The following is a 23465-nucleotide window of genomic DNA, read 5'->3' on the forward strand; positions in this document are numbered from 1 at the left end:
TTTTTAAAGTCATTAAAAAATCCAGAATAATCAATTTGAAAAATTCCTTAATTTTTTTCATAATCTACACATTTTGAAATTTTATTTTATTTTATGTATAAATAAGACTAAATTTAAAATTGCAAGAACAATTTTAAGAAGATTTAGAAGTATAAAAAACAGTAGTCTTTTGAAACTTTTTCTGACGACCAACCATTTCGATGTTTAAATTTGAAGTATGCTTATTGCCCAGTTTGTATTGCGGTTCTCAGTTAAATAAAAATATATAGTTTTGCAGTGTTCCCAGATTACCAGAATATTTTTTGAATTGTCATATAATTTTTACTTGAAATTGAAATTAGACATCTGACAATTAAAAGTTCCATAAATAGCTGTGATGATTCCATAAAATTCGAGATTTTTACTTTTATTTAAAACTGCACGACTTCCATGGAAAACGTGTTAGTATAGTTAAACTTCTAACGCCCATTTTTTCTAAATTTTTATTTTAAATTTTTTTTTTCTAAAAAAATGATTATCAACATTTTAATTGATCGTTTTCTACTATGTTTATAAACCAGTACTATATATTAAATTATTTTTCTTATAGAAATAAGTATTCAATTTTATTAGTGAATCTATTTTGAAAACTTTAAAACTTCAAATTTTACCCTTTTCAAGCTTTTTCCTCACATTTTCCCACCGCTTTCCCTCTCCCTTCCCTCAGAACACTTGTTTATGCAGCAGCTACACGCTGTTATGCTGTCCCGTTTCACCCCAACCTCCCCCATTGCAATGTTTATCCTTTCCCCTCCCCCTTGTCGAGTGTCGTCATGGCACTCGCCTCCCACGGTCGCGCGTCAAATATTTTATCGCCTTCCAGCTCACCTCATAAATCATCCCCCAAAATTGCCACATGAACATGACAGCTTACAAAGTGGGGTTCGAAATTGGTTCAACAAAAGGGGCGGTGATGTTTTCCCGGGAACTTTTGAGTGAGGGGGGGGGGGATTCATCCCTACCTCCCACCTTCGCGCTGTCAACTGCATTAACCCGTTAGTTGCAGTGATGTGTGCAAACCGGACTTTTGGCCGGGTTGACCAAACTTCTGGCGAGTGACGGATGATGGGTTCGGGTTGTTATCATTGCTGGTTATCACGTGTTTGAACATGGTGTGACATGTGGTGTGTTGGAAAAGAACTGTCAAAATTTGATGTTTTGAGAATTTTTGTGCGAAACTTTTTATAGCTCAATTTGACTTCAAAATAATCCAAATAATTATATTTAAATTTAAAAGTATTTTTTTCAGTGTGTTTACCTCAATGACAGATGACTTGCAAGGTTACAAAATTTGTAAGGTTAGAAAAAAAAATCAAATCCATTGAAAGTGTCTAACCTTCAGCAAAGTCACTGTACCTTGACAAGACTGGTCAATCTGACAGATTACTGACACTGACAGTTTCGCCAAAACCAATAAAATCAACATGTTGCCAACCTTAGTTTAGAGACCTTGTTGCTAATCGCGCTTACTAAAGCGTCCCCGTCAAGCTGGGAAGGGGATGGGGAATCACTCTCTTTTCTCCACTCTTCCTGCTATAATACCTATATTTTTAGCACTTTTGTAGTCATAGTTTAGCCGATGACATGACGACATGGTGTCAGTTTTTTTCTCCTGTCAGCCGAGAGAGCTTGCGCTTTTTCTGTCGGGGTGACATTTAATCACATTTGGTGCAGCGGCGAGCTGGAATAGCCGGAACCGGAGATAACTTGAGTGTGGACAATGGACAATAACTGGTTGGATGGCACTCTATAGTGCTAGTATAGTGCAGTAGCAGCGGGCAGAGAGCACTTTGGACGGGATGATTAGTTATGGACTCTGATGGGTGGTTGGTAACTGGTTATGGCTTTGCGTGACAGTTTTGTGGTGTCTGGAGAGTGGGGGTGCAGGAGGGGAGAGGGGAATATTAAATGGGAAAACGGAGCTTGGTTCGTGGGTCACTTTGTGGGAAGATTAAAAAGGTCAAATGAAGCAACATTTTATGAATTCATTGTGTTCCAAAAAAAACCACGAAGATTGAATTGCTCATTCTTTTTCTTGATTTTTCCACCAATAGTATTTTTGTAAAGCATTAAAATTGGTTGTTGATAACAGTACACACAACAAATAATTGTCAAAAAGGGGATATACAAAATAATGTTGTACAAACCTTAAGCACTGTACACAATATGTGCTGATAGATATGGAAATGAATATCAGAACTAAGTTTCAGAACTGGAGTTTTGTGACAGGCCGTGTTTAAGTAAAAGGAAAAGGGAGGGGGCTCTGAAAATCCCGAAAACCACTGGACGTAATATTTGAACAAACCTCTAGATCATCGTTTTAAGCTTAATTTTGGGCGGTTGACTTTTTGTTGATAAAATATAACCTATTTTGCAACGTTGTCAATTTTACTTAGATTCTTGTTGAAAATAGGTGACGAATAATTAAATTAAATATGGTTAAAGTCACCTTAATGAAATAAGCAACATCTGGGAAAATTGCAATTACACATAAAAAGATACAGATTTCCACATTTTTCGAAGCAATTCTACATATTTTGTTGTTTCCAAATCTGTTCCCATACCCAGATGCACTCACTAACCCTCTACTGCCAAAATTTTTTTTTTCGAAGATATTTATTTTTCCCGTATTCAGAAAATCATTTTGAGCAACTTTTGTTCTACGAAAAACTTTACTTCTCTTGTTTCATGTTTTTCTTGTTTTATTTTTAGTATTTTAATGTTCATTTATCTTGTTTAGTTTATGTTTGTTTTTGGTAGTATTTGGCCTATTCTACCACCTAATATAATTACATTTTACCTTTCTATTTTTTTTCACGTTTTTACAGTCACTTTTTCAATTTTTTGCATGTTTCTCACATTTTCTGCTATAGAATGGCACCATCATCATTTAAATTGCAAAAAAAAATGCGTAGAGGCATAGTCTGGGACACTACAAAAATTACTGCATACTTCTTTTTACTGAAAATAAAGTAAATGTTAGTAAAAAACACGGCCAAAGTTGACCCCTAAAAAAATGATATTTTTTAAACATTGGCAAAGTCACATAAAACAAGTTAACTTCCAACCCTGAAATTTTCTTAAATTTTAAAAGTTCTTCTTTCCAATGCTTTTTAAAGATCAAAAATCGGTTGGAAAGATTGTTTTATGGCGATTTTTTAGATCGAAGCCCGTTTAAAGGCGTGGTTAAGTTGTAGAGGGTTAAACAATTTTTGGTAAAATGTACGATGTAATGTTACAACAATATTTGAGGAATACGTTAAAAATATGTAACTTTACACATGTCTTCTTCATACCAAAAAAATGTGTAAATTTACATCTTTTCGAAGTATTCCACGTAAAATTTCATCGAAACCGAGAAAACTTTCCACCGTAAATTATTTTTTTTCACTGTGCAATATTATCATGATTTTTACAACTGTGTTCAACTAAAAAAACGAGTTGTAAACACCGTATACTAGAGTGGCTTTGATAGCCGGGGTGGCATTGATGGGTTGAAGATTATATTTGGAAAATAAAAAAAAATACAAACGGAATGATTACTGAGCTCGGTGTTCAAAGAACCTAGGAAGTCGATTTCAACCATTTTTGAAAAAGTATCAAAAGTTACGCAGCAAAAAACCGGATGGTAAAATCGCATGCAAAAGCATGCACATAACCTTCGTCAAAAAAGACACTTAATATTACACGTAGCATGTACAATTTTTGGAAACACAAAAAAAGTTGCAACCGACGTGATTCAAACCCAGCACCAACAGGAAGGACTGGCGTTTTAGCCCGCTCGGCTATCAGACCGATGAAGAATGGAAAGGATAAACGCATATATGAGCTTGACATTTCGGTCAAGTTGGTTTCCCATACTGATGGTCTACATATTTCAGGGTGTAATATTACATAGAAAAAATTATTTTACATCCAGACCTTTTACACGCAGCTGGATTACTACTTTTTTTTGCTTTGTAGTTAACTGTATTTGTGAAAACATTGATAATTGATAATAAATATTCTGAAATAAATGATTTAACTTTTCCCAGATTTTTTTTATATAACCGTGTATTCATACTGTGTATGTCTACGGTAAGTTAAAACTTTTTATGTTTTTTTTTTCTAGCAAGCTGCACTGTAATACGTATAAATATGGAACTAAAGTAAAAAAAATAAAATTTGAAGGTGTTGTAAATCGAAATATTGTGGAAAATTTTAATTACACATTATAAAAGGTAAAAATAAGCAAAATGTGCAAAACAGTGGACTCTCTCGTTGTCGATATTGAAGGGACCGTCGAGAGCAGGGGGTATCAAAGTATAGAATGAAAAATCAAAGCATGCTACTTGAAGGGACTAACCAATTTATTGACAGCTGGAGCAATATCTAGGTCGAGAAGATCGACAGCCAGAAAGTCGACTGTATTACACATTTTCTGAGGTAAAATTACATCTTGGAATGGGTACATATTTTGGAATTATTTTGGCAGAAAAGATTAACCCATTCCCAGATGTAAATTTATCTCAGAAAATGTGAAATTTTACACATTTTTCCTTTTTTTACCAAGAGGTTACTGTGTCTTATCCCTCGCTTGGGAAGATTGGACCTCTGGTTGCTGACATACAGCGGCTTAAAGAAAAAGAACCAGGAAAATTTAAGTTTTCCAAGTCTCACCCAAACAACTCACCATTTTCTTATGTCGATATCTCAGCAACTACAACTTGACCCTTTTGAAATGTTAGTCTTGATTCAAATTTTTTTTAAAGTGTTGTTTTCGAAAAGATCAAAAAATTTCATGAATGTTTCATGTTTTAACATTGAAAATCGGACCATTAGATGTGATATCGACATTAGAAAATGGAGGATTGTTTGGGTGAGACTGGGAAAACTTCAATTTTCCTGTTTCTTTTTCTTTAAGCCGCAGTACCTATCTCAGGAACCAGAGGTTCAATCTTCAATGTCTCTCCGACAATTTTATAGCAAATTTTCTGAACTATTCGAAAAAAAAACATTTTCAGAAATGGTCACTCATGGTCACTATTTTTAAAAATTGAAAAACTGCAAATATTTCGCTAAAATTATAGCTCGTTAAAACTTTCCGATTGCAAATTCAATTTTACTTTAAAAAATTTGGTAAAATTTGTGTGCATGTAATTTCGATTTTTTTCCAAACATCACTATTTAAAAAATCATAACTCGGCGGAAGATTTTTTGACCATACTGCTCTATGGCTCAAAAGTTGCGGGTTGTTGTCCCCTTAATTATATAAAAAAATCTCGATAATCAAAAAATATATATTTTGGAAAATTGAGTTTTTGTAGAAAAAAGAAAATAAAAAAATCGGCAATTTTTTTCCGTGTGCCTATTTTTTCTCTCAATAGTCCTCAACAATACTTACAACTTTGCCGAAGACACCAAATTGATCAGAAAATTCACTCAAAAGTTACAGCTGTTTGAATATGTAAGTACCATTTTTGTAAGGACAGCTGCCAAAATTGTATGGACTTGTATGGGTGAACCAATGACACAAAATATCTTATTTAGTCATAGGGAAGGCCCCTACAAAGTTTGAGCCAAATAAAAAAATACAAATAAAATCCATTTCCGGTTTTGGTAGAGAATTACCGTAAAACGGGGTGACTTTGATAACCGTGGTGACTCAAGGTTTGCGATTTTTCCGCAAAATGAAGAGTACAATTAAAATAAGTAAGAAATGGTTTAGGAACATACTGACCGTGGTAGAGAAGTGTTCAAAGTACCTCAAGAAGAACTTTTCATAAAATTTTGACAAGTTTAAAAAGTTAGTTAACTATAGTTAAGAAAATGTTGATGAAAGTCATTTTTTTAAACTTCTCAAAGTGTCATGATTTTCTCAATGAACATGATTTTTAATCGAAAAACGGAATGCATTTTCGGATTCTTTGGACAATTTTCCACTAGGAGAAGGTTAAACAAAATTGTAAATAATAAATAATATGTGTTTTTGAAACACAATTTAAATAAATCTCCAAATTTATAGGCAATTTCAGTTGAACAAATTTCATTTAAAATGTGATAACTTGTGATTCGTGCTTTGTATAAATGCAATATAAATCGATAATTTTATAAACAAAACTAGTTTTAACAAATTTTAGGCAAAATTCCGACTTTTTAACAATTTTACCTAAAATTTATATGTATTTTAATAAAAAGCTTATACACTTAGCATTAGCATTAGCATTTGGAGGACGCCCCACCACCGGAAGGCTCCACAACGCTTATCCCACTGTTTGGTCTGGTTGTGTTAGACCCTCATCCGGAACAATAATCCAACACGGGAGATACCATGTCTTCATCTTTTGATGAGTGTGTAATACAGCCCAGGGCATAAGGGGGTCCACGCCGGGTCCAAGCTATCCTCAGGGAAATGAAGGAATGTTAGTAAACACCTATCTAAAGTGCGCAGGGACCCCTACGTCACCTTAGTGGTATAGATGTTTGTAGGGAGGTTTTGGACTCAATTTTAGTAGGAGAGGTAGAACCCTAGGATATACCCCGAAAGGTATTGCGGGCGAATCAAGTAGAGTTAGTTTTTTTTATTGTTAAACTTATACTTGTGATTGTATAGTGTTAAAGATGCATGATTTATATTTTTTATATTTTAAACCACGGCAGAAACAACGCGACGAAGCCGTGCATGATTAAATTGACTAAATTACGTATTACTAAACCAACCATTTTCTCAGATAAAAGCAATGCTGATTAATCACAGTTTTAACATGTCTGTTGTTAAACTCATTCTATCAACTGTAAGAGTAGAGAGAAGTTTATATTTTCCTTTAAATTATTATATGTTTAAGCGAAATTCGAGGTTGTAAATGATTTAACGCATAATTGATATTTTGATTTTAAACTCTTACAGCGATCACGAGTAAACCTTCATTATTCACTCATTTGTTTTATTTTGTATGTAGGATTTAGATGTTTCATTTAAACGACCGGTTCAAAAAGCATACTTAGTTAACAATTATTTTTAGTGTAATGGGATTAATCAGCATATTTAAATTATTTTCTTCAAATCAATACAATAATTAAATTATTATAAGCTGAAAAATATACAGGCAAAACACAATCACTCACTCACTCACTCACACACACATTGATGCTTCCTCGATTTGGAGATCAGCAACTTTCAGTTTTATGCTAATACTACAACGGGTTTGAAAATTACGAAAAGCCTTGAAAATATGGAACCATTAAGCTGCCTCAAGACTAAACAATCCATCAATACTTGTTGAAAAATACTTCGTACGCAACATCTGAATAGTAACACGTTTTCATTTAAACTTACACAATTTTTAGAAAAGTTATAAAAATATTGGCATTCATTCTGGTAACGATCAGCACGGAAAAAAACTGAATTATTAAATAACCAAATATTCAACCAAAACTAAAAAACTAAAAGATAAGCAAATTCGCGACCTTTAAAAATTGGGTACACTATGCACAATTTTTTAACACTCATTTTAAATGAAGCCAACCTTTTCACATCAACAAAACTGTCATAACTCTGTCTGTTATCCCACAAAAATTTAAGTTAAAATTTGGTCAAAAGCTCTTTTGTAAACACATACTATCACATTCACCCAATCGCATCCATGCTACATAAATTTACCAACACAAACACTGATCCAGAACGGGCTCACCGAATTCGTTATGTGTAAACCAAATCCATCGTTGCCACCCCGCATGCTAACACGAAACGGGGCAAAACTGTGGCACAAAACGAGCTAAAGCGAGTTCTCCCTGCGCCGTCCAAATCCATTGTCGTCCTAGCAGGTTCTGCCGTCTTTTCACTCGTCACGTCCCAAGCCAGCAACGTAGCTCGGAACTGACGGGAAAGTCGGCTGTATGACGTCATTTGAAGGATAACTACGTCAACGCATCGCAACAGCTCGCATCAAGGCTGTATATCATAGGTACTCGCGATCTTCCTTTGCATTAGTGTGAGTGCATGACTCCGTGCCACTAAAACCAAAACAATAACAAACGAACAATGGACCGTGCCAGGAAAATCAAAACATAAACAATGTCAGTGTCAGTGGAGTGAGAGAGTCAGAGATAACGATTTTGACAACCGCACTACTACACACTCAATCGCGAGTACCTTAGGTAGAAAGCCATGAGCTCGCATAACCTCGTGGTCGATTCTCGGCACACACATCTTTAGGGTGGTATCACTCTCTTCCTCACACAAACCTTCATCACCATGCTTGTGTGCATTTTTTTCTTCTCTTCCGCACATAATTTCTACCCTCTCTTTCGTACACATGTAAACCGTCGTGAAGCGCTGTAGTCGCTTTCCCCTCGCACTTTGTCATGCCACTGACACACACCAATACACTGACAGCCTTGAAATGAACTCAACGAGTGATGCTGTCAGATTATTTCTCAGCTCTCTCTTTCCGACTCAGTTTTATTCACTGCATCGCACTAACACAGACACATGCCCGCAGCAAACGATGTCATCGGAGTTGCAAAAATGCCGGATTGATTCGCCCCAAAACCAAAGATTTCACAGCTTCCGCGGCCGGAAATCAGATAAACTCCGCCATCACAACACTGTCCGGAGTAAGCCGAACAAACGAAACCAAAAATGCATGGATAATCACGCGAAGAACACCCAAAAAAAATCACTTAATTCGAAGACGCTAAAACGAACGGACCGAACACGACAAAGGGTACGAGTGAACCAAAAAAAAAAAAAAAAAAAAAAAAAAAAAAAAAAAAAAAAAAAGCTTATACACTTAGTTAACTAAACATAAACATTGTTTTTTTTTCTTAAAAACTATATCAGCTACTTTAGTTATGGTACATTTAGCGTACAAATAAAGTTTGAACATCTAAAATATGATTTTAACAAGAAAAACTATGACTATCAAAGTCACCCCGGAATTAAAACTAAGAATTTTTAACGTCACTATTTTACTAAACATTATTGAAAAAACCTTTTTTCCGAAATAGTGCATGGACTTTGTGTAGTCTACCCCAGTACATGTTTTAAAAATAGTAATCTTGAGAAAAACCTTACCTGTTGGAAAATATTCTAAAAACAAATTGAAATCCTATCAAAGTCACCCCGGTTTACGGTAACTATCCCCAGATTTTATTTATAACTGTGTATTCATACTGTGTATGTCTCCGGTAAGTTTAAACTTTTTATGTTTTTTTTTTCTAGCAAGCTGCACTGTAATAAGTATAAATATGGAAGTAAAGCAAAAAAAAGTTTAAATTTGAAAATGTTGAAAAATTGGAAGGTTAAATAATACTTCATTAATTATGAAAAATTACTTCAAATATTCTGCAAAATTTTAATTACACATTATAAAAGGTAAAAATAAGCAAAATGTGTAAAACAGTGGACTCTCTCGTTGTCGATATTGAAGGGACCGTCGAGAGCAGGGGTATCAAAGTATAGAATGAAAAATCGAAGCTTGCTACTTGAAGGGACTAACCAATTTATTGACAGCTGGAGCAATATCTAGGTCGATAAGATCGACAGCCAGAAAGTCGACTTTATTACACATTTTCTGAGGTAAAATTTCATCTTGGAATGGGTACATATTTTGGAATTGTTTTGGCAGAAAAGATGAACCCATTCCCAGATGTAAATTTATCTCTATGGCTCAAAAGTTGCGGGTTGTTGTCCCCTTAATTATATCAAAATATTTCGACAATAAAAAAATATATATTTTGGAAAATTGAGTTTTTGTTGAAAAAAGTAAATAAAAAAATCGGCAATTTTTTTCCGTGTGCCTATTTTTTTCTCTCAATAGTCCTCAACAATACTTACAACTTTGCCGAAGACACCAAATTAATCAGAAAATTCACTCAAAAGTTACAGCTGTTTGAATATTTACGAACCATTTTTGTATGGACAGCCGCCAAAATTGTATGGAGACTTGTATGGGTTAACCAATGACACAAAATATCTTATTTGGTCATAGGGAAGGCCCCTACAAAGTTTGAGCCAAATAAAAAAATACAAATAAAATCCATTTCCGGTTTTGGTAGAGAATTGCTCAATTCAAAGATTGACTATCATTCGTAAATTTTAATAACACAGCAAAAAATCCGATTTTTACAATGCAAAAACATGCACATCACCCTTGTGCGAAATACATATTTCTGAGTGTAATATTACATAAAATTGATAAAAATATGCAAAACATATTTTCAATTTTGGCCTGGTAAAACTTTATTTTAAGTTTTATTTATGTGTAAATAAAAAAGAACTGTTTATTTTTTGAACGAGTGATAATAATTTACCGAACATTTTATGTCAGTTGCAAACTAAAAACAATTAAAAATAAGTGTACTTAATCAAAACTATCCTGTCACGCTGAATCATTTCCGCCGGAAGCCACTCAAGAAGATTTGTTTTCCTCCTCTGAAAACTAACCGGAAACAACCGTGCTCGGTAAACAAATCAAACTCAGCGGAAGAGAGGAGCGTTGAATCACAAACAAATCGGTCCCCACCAACGTGGCGTGGCCATGAGATATGCTCTAAAATCGTTTAATGTCCCGGAAGTGCAAGTGGTGGAACCCGGTTTGTTTGTCATCTCCGAAAAGTGCGCGCCAAAGTTCAATTTCTGCGTTTCTTGTTGAATTGGCTCAATTTGCCCCGTCTATCTGCTGAAAGCGTGAAAGCAGCACTCAGTGCTCGCACAATCTGTCGCTGACAGTTCCATTTATTTGCACTAAACTTAAATAATAGTGCTGATTTATTCCTTGGCAAACAGAAACGCCCTCCCGAGCGACGCGGGTTTGGTTGGTGATGATGGCGGAGGCGTCATCGTTGTCAGTGGCCACGGGGTCCGAAACTGCAATCGGAAAGTGACGATGGTATGCAGTCTTTTCACAATAGTTTCAATTTTTTTTTTAAATAACTCAAAAAGACAATTGTTGAATAAGTAATAAGAATATGCTCCGTAAGAATTTATTAAGTTTTCGATGATTTTCAAAATTATGCAAAAAATTAAGATCTTTGGAGACAAAATATTGAAAATCTGGCAACCCTGTATATACTTATGAGCACTAAAGTAAAATTTTCATAACTTTTGAATTCCAGATGGTTTCAATGTTGAATGTGACTTCCAAAAATAGTTGTATTTAAAAACCACTTAACTTAAAATTTTGATACCTGGCAACCCTGTCGCATGATATCGAATCTTAGCTGAAATTGATAAAACATTATCAAGTGTGGACGTCTTTCTGCACATTGTTGGAAAGTTATTTGAAATACTTTTCCAGCTTGTTTTTTTTTCTGGCAACCCTTTCAGTTGAACTTAAACTTTGCAATCTGCTCTCATTCCTTGTACAACAAATTAAAATCGAAAAATTTTCAAAAAAGACAATTATGCCAACAATTCACCAACTCGACACATTACCTTCGAAACTATTTGCCACCCGGAGGGGGGCAGCTCGTCCAAATACCGTAGTTCTGATTCTTCGTCAAACGCGCTCTACGCGTCGACCGGACGGCAAGTCCTCTGCACCAACAATCAGTTAGCTTGACGTTGATCGACGACGACGACCATGTGCAGGTCCACGCCGAGCCAGGTCGGTTGACCTATCTGCCCAATACCAAGCGGGTTCTGATTTCGACTGCAAAACCCCAACCCCTCAGGCTGGCAAGAATCGCAAAAAGGCGTGGGGCTTTTCACGCGAACACCTCTTTCTCTGTGGACTTTGGAGGAAGACCGGACCACTTTTGGGGAATGTCCTCGCGAGTTCATAGCACGGTATGCCGGAGAGGAATGCGTCGAAGCTAGTTTTTGGAGAGGTATTTTGGTGGCCGAAAGGGCTGTTTTTGTAGCACCCGAACACTGTGTTATTTCTGGCAGATTGGTTTTCAATGCTTTTAGGCGCGCAATAGGCAAACGGTTTGGTGTGGGGTGTGTGATTTGACCTATTCAGGGCGAACAGGTGAAGTAAATGGGCACTCAAGTGCCGAAGATGAAAGTCCCATGTATTTTCGCGCTAGAAATTTGACACCCTGATACGACTTAGTTTTTGATTGTTTTCAGTAGATTAGATTTCTATTTTCATGAACATTTTGAAGTTTTTGTAAAAATTTTTTTTTGTCCCCTGATTTTTCAGACCAATTTTTAAGGGGGGGGCGACATAAACTTTCAAAAATATTTGCAACGGCCTAAGTAAAGAAAAAATATTTTCATTTTTATTTAATTTTAAAGGATTATTTTGTTATGAATCACAACAAAATACATTTTTTGCGTTATGATAACTTATGATGTAACGCAAAAAAAATATTTCTGACTCTTGTTTCCTCCTTCATAAACAGTATCTTTTAATTAGCTTTTTTATGCATAATGAACGTGACGTCATTCTCTCCTTACAACACATTAAAAAATTGTGTTAATTCGGAAGATGTAACATTAAAAATAATCTCTTTTAATATTTAATATTACCTCAAATAAGACTGAAAATTTAAGGGGGGGGGGGCAAAAAAATACAAAAATTGAAATTGCAAGCCATGGTTTCAACATTTCAATGAAAAAGGTGTTTGAAAATACATTTTAAACCAGCCCAGTTGTTTAGCAATCATTAGTTTTCAAAATATCAAAGTATCAAGACATAAACTTTAAAAAATATAAAAATTGCTATTTTCGCAAGTTTAATTTTCGCTTTTTGAAGAAACCATTGAAACATTCAGAACAGTTTAGGTCTTGTCAACTTTGCATAACATTTCTACAGGACCTTATACAAAAAGTGGGACCCTAATTGTTTTCTATTAGGGGGAGAGGGGGTAATATGCACCCCCTAAGGGAAAACTGTGATTTTTCAACCATTACAGCATTACTGTGGAAGAATTTTGTTCGATGTTCTAAAACAACTATTATTCTTCAACATCCATGTGAAAAAAGTCTTTAAAAAACACAAAATTGTTCGAAAATATCAAATTTCTAAAAACATTTTTGATTCATTTCAAACAACCATGCGGGGCAATATGCACCGCAACATTGGGGCAAAATGCACTACAACAACGGGGCAAAATGCACCGGGTAAAAGCAGTTTTCACTAGTCACCACTAGATGACACCGCTGTTTTTACAAAGGAGCTTTACAGCGGTGCATTTTGCCCCGACCACGCTTTTTGCAGGAAATTTAATTAAAAATGCATTTTTTGATGTTTTTGGACTCATCTATCTACAGAATAATGAAGATTATGGCAAAAACTATAAACCTCTACACTTACAATATCAATAAATGCTCTTTATATTGTCCAAAAATCATAATGAAAGTTCAATGAAAATTAGATGAAAACACAACATTTTAAAGTTTTGGAAATAACTTAATCTGTTTTTTTTATGCGATGCTCAAATTTTTCCAGCATGGTTTAGCAATGTTTAGCTTCCAATTTCTATGATTTTCCCCGGAAAATTCTTCCAAATATCGAGAAAAGCAGGGGGTGCATTTTGCCCCAGGGGTGCATATTACCCCCTCTCCGCCTAACTGTAAAATCTCGTCTCACTTAACCCTTTCAGACCTAACGGGTCATATATGACCCAAAAATAAAAAATATCCAAACAAGCCTATAATTTGCGCCTGTTCCTAAGAATCCTTTTCCCATCATTAACTTTAAAAAATGTTTTCAAAAAAAGTCAGGCCTAAAAAGGATCAGGGTAATTGAATGTTCTATACAGATCTGCAATAACCAAGATTTTTTTTTTCATTTGGAATAACATTTTGATTTAAATTATTTTTGTTACCTTGGAGGATTGTTTTTTGAGATTGAGAAATAATTTACAAACCTGTAGAGCAAACAAAAACAAAAATTTATATTAAAAAAAATCATAAGGGCTGAGCTTGCTTCCTCAACAGGTTTCCATAATATTTATAAACAATTATTTTAAAGTGATGATATGATTTTTGAGGTTTTTTTCTCGTTAACTAAAAATTTTTCGTTTGAAAGATTTTAGCAAATTTATGTAATGAAAATGATTTGTGTTTATGGATCAGCGAAAAAATAAAATAAAAAAATTAAGCGTTTAATGTTTTGATAACTTTAATGTCCTTTCAAAATATTTTGTTCCTGTTTGATCATTACAATTAACATGATTTTTAAAGCGGTATAACTTTGACTAACTTATAACTTAAAATAAATGATGATGTTGTTGCTTCAATTAGACACTTAATTAGACAAATACTTTTTAATTGTTCAGCAAATGGATTATTTTTTGCAAACTTGCAAGCACTTGTGCTAACAGATTAAATTACAATAATGTTCTGGAAATGTTAAGAGTAAACAAAAACAAATGTTTGGCAAATTTAATTGTTTTTCGAGCAACACATACTGTTGAATTATGGCATATTTATGCATTCAATAAAAAAAATGTTCGGAATAGGGACAATCTTGAAAATATTAAAGATCAGAAAGCTTTGAAAAATCGATAATGTTCAATGAAATCAGTCCAAATATTTAAAAAAAAAATCCAAATGAACTTATTTTCTTTACAATTTGAATAAAATTTAGTGAGAATTTGATTAAATTAGAACTAAATTTGAATAGAACTTAAATTTAATTTCACTTTAATTTGGATCCAATTTAAAAGAATTTGGACACAATTTAACAGAGTTTCACTAAAATTTGAACAAAATTTGAACAGAATTGAAATAGATTGAAAAAATGAAAAAATGAAATTGAATTTGAATATATTTTTAATTAAATTCAAAATTAGCTTAAAAGGATTTGAATATAATTTGAACTGATTTTAAAAATAATTTAAATAAAATTTTAAATAAATAAAAATAGATTGGAATAGAATTTCAATAAAATTCTGATGCAATTTCAATAGAATTTATTTTTTAAGCAGAAATGGAATTGAATTTAAATAACATTTGGAGAGAAGATTTTGAATGGAAATTACATTGAATTAGATGTTAAATTTTTAATTATGAATTTGTTTTTTTTTGCTAATCGATTTTTATATTTTTATTTTAAAAGTTCAATCTTACTTTATTTTTAAAATTGAATATATTTTGAAAAGTAATTTTACAGAAGCTAAAACGACTTTCAATATAATTTGATTAGAATTTTAACATAATTTAAATAAATTTTCAATTAAATAAAATAGAGTGGAATATATTTTTCATAGAATAATACTGTAATATCAAAAGAATTTGATTACTTTTTTTTAGCAGAAATGGGATAACATTCAAAACATTTGATTAGAATTTGATAGAAGAATTTGAACTTCCTATTAAATTCTTTATTTTGAGTTTGATTTTTTTTGATTTTAGGTTTTAAATTTAATTATTTTATTTAAAAAAATTGAATCTTATATTTTTAATTTTTATGTCTTCAATTGCAATTTTAATACTTTTAGATTTTAACGTGCAACACTCATTTAATCGCGGCATCAAACCGGAAGCAGAGTAAACAGAAAAAAAATCTTTTATGTCAGAAAAAAGGTATAATTTTACCTCTGGAAATGTGTAATTTTACCACTTTTCAGGTGAAACGTAACTTTTTCAGTCTAAATTGAGGTAAAATTACATAAAAAAGAGGTAATATTCAACCTTCCAAAATTACAGCTTCCAAATTTACATTATTTTTTACTGTGTAGAATTATGAATTATTGAGAGCAAGTTCGCTACCACGACGAGTACCTTGATTGATGTGCCTTCACCTTAGTATTTTAAAAACCATTTTGTAGAATTTAAATGTCATGAAATGAAAATAATCATCTGAATAACAAAGGTGCGGGTGGTTATGTTACACATGACCAATATGACAATGAACTTGGCAAAAATTTATTTAATGAAGTCTGTTGTTTTACTGGGGGTTCTCTAATTAGGTCCTTATTTTTTTTGCCTATTTTCGTCTATTTTCGAAAAAAAAGTTTTTTTTTCAAAAAATCATAACTCCGTGTAATTTTAACTGATTGTATTAGTCTTGGACGCAAATGAAAGGTGATTAGTTGGCCTAACATTTGAAAACGTTGTATGAAACTTTAAAATGCTGTTTTGACGGTGCCTGGACCAAAGATCTGCAGTAACTTTAAAATTTAAGTGATTACCGAGTACAGTCGGTGGGTACAGGAGGTAAATAACTGCTCCTATCATGCCATTGATTGAGTTCCTCGATAATTACATTATCACAAGTACAATTTCGCCACACATGATACAAACATTTTCAGATGTGATTCAGCATCGTTTCGCCTGTAAAATGCTCAACGCAACTTTGCAAATCCAATACAAGGTAATTAAATAGTACATCTCCTACTCTAAGCAGTCGACATCGTCGTCTTCGTCGTAACTACATCAGCAGTAACTAGCAACAGTTTTGCGAGTCGTAATCTGCAGCGTGTGTGTCACGAGAACCGTCTTCTGTCAAGTGTCCCCACGATCCGGAACTTCCAGAGCTGCTGTACAACATTCCGCTGAGATGCACAATTTGCTCATTTCATTACGAGTCGGTCTGTCTGTGTGTGAGAATAAGTGTTTGTGGAGTCGTCCGGGTTTTGCTTATTTGCAGCTTCACAAGACACAGAACAACAGAGTTCCCTGGTAGCCAGCCGTCCTGGCTCCCATTAACCCTTAAATGCACAATTAAAAATAAAAATAAATGAGATTTGCTTTAATTTTTTTTGTTTATGGTTTTTAAATTTATTTTTTTTAATTAGAGATATTGGATTGCCAAGGGTTAAGAAGCCCCCTTTCAGAGGGAACTGCAAAGTTCACAGAAACGATTATTTCAAGAAACCTTTGCGAAACAGCACAAGTTTCATCTTCCACCCGGAGAAATGGAGCCGGGCTATGGCACAACGATTCAAAACACACAACACTTTGAAAGGGAGCTGGAAAAGCTGGGAAAGTGCATCCTCCTCTCCTTAGTATTTACATTCAATCGGTTGCACGGAAAATCCCGGCAAGTAAAGGGGCGGCGATGGGGGTGGGAAAATTGCAGGCGAAAGCAAGAATCAATATTGTGCTTGAAATGTTGATTTTAATGATTGGTGTGAGTGAAATGTAAAGCATGTGTGGGTGTTGCTGATGCTGCTGTTTCCGGAAACCGGAAGTGGATGCTTCTGAAACACATTCGTCGAATGGATGGGACTTTTCCCGGATAATGAGTGTGTCTCTGTGTGTTGCATAAACTGAAGGACTTTGGAGTTTATCCAAGCTTTAAATTTAGATGAATTCCTTTTCAAAATGAAAAAAAAAAAAACAAATTAAAATTTCAACTCACAAAACCTCAACAAAGCAAATGTTTCTCATCTAATAGAACAAACTTCGTTACCTCGGCACAAAACACAGATGAGTGGAGATAATTCCACCTGAAAGGATGCAAAAGTCGTTAGCACTCCTTTAGAGATGCAAAGCTCTCGTTCCACCCAAGGTGAGAACTTGATGAACTGGACAGGAAAATTCCGCCCTTTTTGCATGCCATATCGAAAGAAAGAAAAAAAAACTCGTAGAAAAGATTATTCTCCACATTTAATATTCCCCACTTTTCTTTGCTGCAAACAAACTTACTCTTGTGCTGCAAAGGGAAAAGTCATCATCTCCTTACCGGTTGATGGTCCTGAAAGGAAGAAAGAAAAAGTTGGATTAGTTTCCACGCGAAAAGTGAGAGCTTTTTGTGTTCCACTTATCGAAGGCAAAGAAGTGGGATTACAATTTCACGCATCTGCGAATAGCTCCACCCAAGTTTGCGGAGCCCTTGACAGCGGTTCGATTCTCATTAGCAGATTTACGTTAGTTTCTCGGGCTAGGATCCGTCAATTCTTCCGCGAAGAGAATTTTCAATCAACTTTGCTTCGCAAACTGCCAGCCTCGCTAATCCTTCTAAATTTACCAAGTTTAAACACTTTTCACAAAGTTAAATTTTCCCTTTTCTTGAAAGCCACGTCGTGAAACGCCGAAAAGCGTAACATTTAGTTTGGTTTGTGAGAGAAAACGGGGGAGGATTAGCTCCACTCGAGTTTCCTTTGAGCGGAACTTCAAAAGCTTTGGCATCAGCGTAATCGATGCCGGAACCACGTGCCAACGCCGTCTGTACCAGCATCCGTCATTAGCAGGCCGGAAAAGTAGGGTGGTACGATCAGTTTCTGTCTAAAAGAGGAGTTTTCTTAACATTTATCATTTCTCATTTCTCATTTCTCATTTCTCAAATCTCATTTCTCAAATCTCAAATCTCATTTGGGTAATTCTCCGCCAACTCATACAGCAGTTGCCCCGACCCCTCTTCGATTTGCGTGAAACTTTGTCCTAATGGGTAACTTTTGTCCCTGATCACGAATCCGAGGTCCGTTTTTTGATATCTCGTGACGGAGGGGCGGTACGACCCCTTCCATTTTTGAACATGCGAAAAAAGAGGTGTTTTTCAATAATTTACAGCCTGAAACGGTGATGAGATAGAAATTTGGTGTCAAAGGGACTTTTATGTAAAATTAGACGCCCGATTTGATGGCGTACTCAGAATTCCGGAAAAACGTATTTTTCATCGAAAAATACACTAAAAGAGTTTTAAAAATTCTCCCATTTTCCGTTACTCGACTGTAAATTTTTTTGGAACATGTCATTTTATGGGAAATTTAATGTACTTTTCGAATCTACATTGACCCAGAAGGGTCATTTTTTCATTTAGAACAAAATTTTTCATTTTAAAATTTCGTGTTTTTTCTAACTTTGCAGGGTTATTTTTTAGAGTGTAACAATGTTCTACAAAGTTGTAGAGCAGACAATTACAAAAATTTTGATATACAGACATAAGGGGTTTGCTCATAAACATCACGAGTTATCGCGATTTTACGAAAAAACAGTTTTGAAAAAGTTGGTCGTCATCGATCATGGCCGTTCATGGTCACCCGCGACAGACACGGACGACGAAACAAAGAGAAACGCAAAAAGTAACTTTTTCAAAACTTTTTTTCGTAAAATCGCGATAACTCGTAATGTTTATAAGCAAACCCCTCTTGTCTATATATCAAAATGTTTGTAATTGTCTGTTTTATAACTTTGTAGAACATTGTTACACTCTAAAAAATAACCCTGCAAAGTTAGAAAAAACACGAAATTTTAAAATGAAAATTTTTGTTCTAGATGAAAAAATGACCCTTCTGGGTCATTGTAGATTCGAAAAGTACATTAAATTTCCCATAAAATGACATGTTCCAAAAATTTTTACAGTCGAGTAACGGAAAATGGGAGAATTTTTAAAACTTTTTTAGTGTTTTTTTCGATGAAAAATACGTTTTTTTCGGAATTCTGAGTACGCCATCAAATTGGGTGTCTAATTTTACATAAAAGTCCCTTTGACACCAAATTTCTATCTCATCAACGTTTCATGGCTGCAAATTATTGAAAAACACCTCTTTTTTCGCATGTTCAAAAATGGAAGGGGTCGTACCGCCCCTCCGTCACGAGATATCAAAAAACGGACCTCGGATTCGTGATCATAGACAAAAGTTACCTCTTAGGACAAAGTTTCACGCAAATCGAAGAGGGGTCGGGGCAACTTTTCCCGATTTCGTGTGAGTTGGTAGAGAATTACCCATTTCTCATTTCTTATTTCTCATTTCTCATTTCTCATTTCTCATTTCTCATTTCTCATTTCTCATTTCTAATTTCTCATTTCTCATTTCTCATTTCTCATTTCTCATTTCTCATTTCTCATTTCTCATTTCTCATTTCTCATTTCTCATTTCTCATTTCTCATTTCTCATTTCTTATTTCTCATTTCTCATTTCTCATTTCTCATTTCTCATTTCTCAATTCTCAATTCACAATTCTCATTTCTCATTTCTCATTTCTCATTTATCATTTATCATTTATGATCAAACTAAAAACTAAAAACTAAAAACTAAAAACTAAAAACTAAAAACTAAAAACTAAAAACTAAAAACTAAAAACTAAAAACTAAAAACTAAAAACTAAAAACTAAAAACTAAAAACTAAAAACTAAAAACTAAAAACTAAAAACTAAAAACTAAAAACTAAAAACTAAAAACTAAAAACAAAAAACTAAAAACTAAAAACTAAAAACTAAAAACTAAAAACTAAAAACTAAAAACTAAAAACTAAAAACTAAAAACTAAAAACTAAAAACTAAAAAACTAAAAAACTAAAAACTAAAAACTAAAAACTAAAAACTAAAAACTAAAAACTAAAAACTAAAAACTAAAAACTAAAAACTAAAAACTAAAAACTAAAAACTAAAAACTAAAAACTAAAAACTAAAAACTAAAAACTAAAAACTAAAAACTAAAAATTAAAAGTTTCAGTTTCAGTTCAGTTTTAGTTCAGAGTTGCTTTGGAGAATTTGAACGGTTCGCGTCGCGGTCAGCAAGCCGGATTTTCGTTGCCGTTTCCGTCTCTGTTTCCCCCCCCCCCCCCCCCGATTGTGTGTGTATTTCGACCCGGGTGATTTCGGGATGTTTGACAGTTGCTTTGGAGAATTTGAACGGTTCGCGTCGCGGTCAGCAAGCCGGATTTTCGTTGCCGTTTCCGTCTTTTTTTTCCCCCGATTGTGTGTGTTTTTCGGTCCGAGCGGTTTCGCGTTTTCGCATTTTATTTGGTTTTATCTTTCCACAGCCGGCTGTCTAAGATTGAATCATTTATGCTAAACTCAACACCAAATAACCGGGAATAATCTCATCCGCATCCTTCGACTGTTTGCCTTGAGAATGCATAATACATCACATCATTAAACAAAATTTATTGATTATTGGGTCGCATCATCATCCTTTATGATGAATCCTGGCCATTACCCTTTCCCACTAACAAAATCCCAAGTAGAAGTAGTTTTCCGGCACACGTGGGGGTGTGGATATCGTATAGAACCCACCCTTTGTAGCAACCTGTGCTAACTAACATTCCCGTCCCAATCCCCCCGAGATCTACAAACTGACATGGCGGGCGCCGTTGGTGGCCAATGACTATAACCTATTTGCTTCAGATCTAGTTTTAATGATCTTGATGTTTTATCTTTTCTACGCATTCATACATGCTGTTGATAAGGGAAACACCATTAGATCGTTTAAGCGTATGGTCAGTTGTATTGATAGGATATTTCGGTCCTGTTCAGCAACGGAGAAGGACAACCATGGGTGGTCTCTCATGCTCATGCTCATGCTCATGCTCAGTTTCAGTTCAGTTTTAGTTCAGTTTCAGTTCAGTTTCAGTTCAGTTTCAGTTCAGTTTCAGTTCAGTTTCAGTTCAGTTTCAGTTCAGTTTCAGTTCAGTTTCAGTTCAGTTTCAGTTCAGTTTCAGTTCAGTTACAGTTCAGTTTCAGTTCAGTTTCAGTTCAGTTTCAGTTCAGTTTCAGTTCAGTTTCAGTTTCAGTTTCAGTTCAGTTTCAGTTCAGTTTCATTTCATTCGCAATTTCAGTCGCAATTTTAGTCTCAATTTTAGTCCTATTTTCTGTCACATTTTCTGGCACAATTTCTGTCACAATTTCAGTCGCAATTTCAGTCGCAATTTCAGTCACAATTTCTGTCACAATTTCTGTCACAATTTCTGTGTCAATTTCAGTTACAATTTCTGTCACAATTTCATTCGCAATTTCAGTAAAAATTTCAGTTGCAATTTTAGTCACAATTTCGGTCACATTTTAATCAAAAATTTCAGTCACAATTTTAATCATAATTTAAGTCACAAATTCTGTCATAATTTATGAAACAATTTCAGTCACAAATTCTGTCACAATATCAGTCGCAATTACAGTCTCAATTTTGGTCCCATTTTCTGTCGCAATTTTAGTCACAATTTCGGTCGCAATTTCAGTCACAATTTCTGTCAAAATTTCTGTCGCAATTTCAGTTAAAATTTCTGTCACAATTTCATTCTTAATTTCAGTAAAAATTTTAGTCGCAGTTTTAGCCACAATTTCGGTCGCAATTTCAGTTACAATTTCTGTCACAAAATCTGTCATAATTTATGTCACAATTTCAGTCACAAATTCTGTCACAATATCAGTCGCAATTACATTACATTAGTTTTTAGTCCCATTTTCTGTCACAATTTCTGTCACATTCAGTCGCCACTTCAGTCATAATTCCTATCAAAATTTCTGTCACAATTTCTGTCGCAATTTCAATTTAGTAGCAATTTCAGTCACAATTTCTGTCAAAATTTCTGTTACAATTTCTATCGCAATTTCAGTTACAATTTCTGTCAAAATTTCTGTCAAAATTTCTGTCACAATTTCTATCGCAATTTCAGTTACAATTTCTGTCAAAATTTTTGTCAAAATTTCTGTCACAATTTCGGTCGCAATTTCAGTTACAATTTCTGTCACAATTTCATTTGCAATTTCAGTTACAATTTCGGGTACAATTTCAGTCGCTATTTTAGTCATAATTTCTGTCACAATTTCTATCGCAATTTCAGTTACAATTTCTGTCGCAATTTCTGTCAAAATTTCTGTCACAATTTCTATCGCAATTTCAGTTACAATTTCTGTCACAATTTCAGTCGCAATTTCAGTCAAAATTTCAGTTACAATTTCGGATACAATTTCAGTCGCAATTTCAGTCATAATTTTTGTCACAATTTCTATCGCAATTTCAGTTACAATTTCTGTCGCAATTTCAGTCTTAATTTTAGTCACAATTTCTGCCAAAATTTCAGTCACAATTTCTGACAAAATTTCAGTCACAATTTCTGAAAAAATTTCAGTCTCAATTTCTGTCACAATTTCCGTCAAAATTTCAGTCACAATTTGAGTTGCAATTTCAGTCACAATTTCTGTCACAATTTCAGTCTCCTTTCGATTGGTTCAAAGTGGTCGACCGAAAATTGGTACGTTTTGACCTGAATTGCTTTCCAAAGTGCCATTTCACCGTTTTTTGCGTTGCTCCTTTCGATTCGTGTAAGGCTCATCGTTGGATTTCTAGCTCAATGGTCTCCTAAAAAGGCTGATTTCAAAAGAATCCTTTGTGTTTAGCTGTATTGCGTTGATTTCGGCAGATTTTTTTTTCCGATTTTGGTTGTTTTGCTGTTGGTTGCTCCTGGAAATGGACAAAGTTTGGAGGTTGCGATTTTTTCTAATTTTTTTTAGATTTTTAGAGAAGGAAAGGGATTTCCTTTGAAGTGTAACCATGGAGAATTTTAGAGATCAAATGTGAAAAACTTTGAATGAATTTTACTAAATATTAACAAATTCTAATAATTCTTTTCTTTTTTAAGAACTTCACAAAACACAGCAAAAAAAAAAAAACATGGTAATATTGCATCTGACAAGGGGTAACCCAAGTAACAAACGATTTGCCTAATACTCTTCACAAGTTTTATTAAAGCTTTGGAAAATGTTACCAAGTTTTATAACAACTTTGAATTATCCTATCAAGTTCTATCATCGCTTTTCTTTCAAGATATCTTGAAAACTTTTCTAGTAGGTTTTCAAGACTGTCGGAACAGTTTTATTTATTAG

The 23465-nt window shown here is 34.1% G+C and overlaps 1 protein-coding gene across 1 annotated transcript in view; it reads right to left on the reverse strand.

Annotated features, from left to right (window-relative positions):
- Positions 1 to 23465, reverse strand: part of LOC120421204 (uncharacterized) — a 361516-nt gene that overhangs the window by 151285 nt on the left and 186766 nt on the right. Inside the window, exon 3 of the mRNA XM_052706357.1 lies at positions 17604 to 17615. The gene's annotated coding sequence lies outside the window, so the exon portion shown is untranslated. The remainder of the gene's footprint in view (positions 1 to 17603; positions 17616 to 23465) is intronic.

The sequence above is a fragment of the Culex pipiens genome, chromosome 1 (genome assembly GCF_016801865.2).
Source record: "Culex pipiens pallens isolate TS chromosome 1, TS_CPP_V2, whole genome shotgun sequence".
NCBI classification, from domain to species: domain Eukaryota; kingdom Metazoa; phylum Arthropoda; class Insecta; order Diptera; family Culicidae; genus Culex; species Culex pipiens.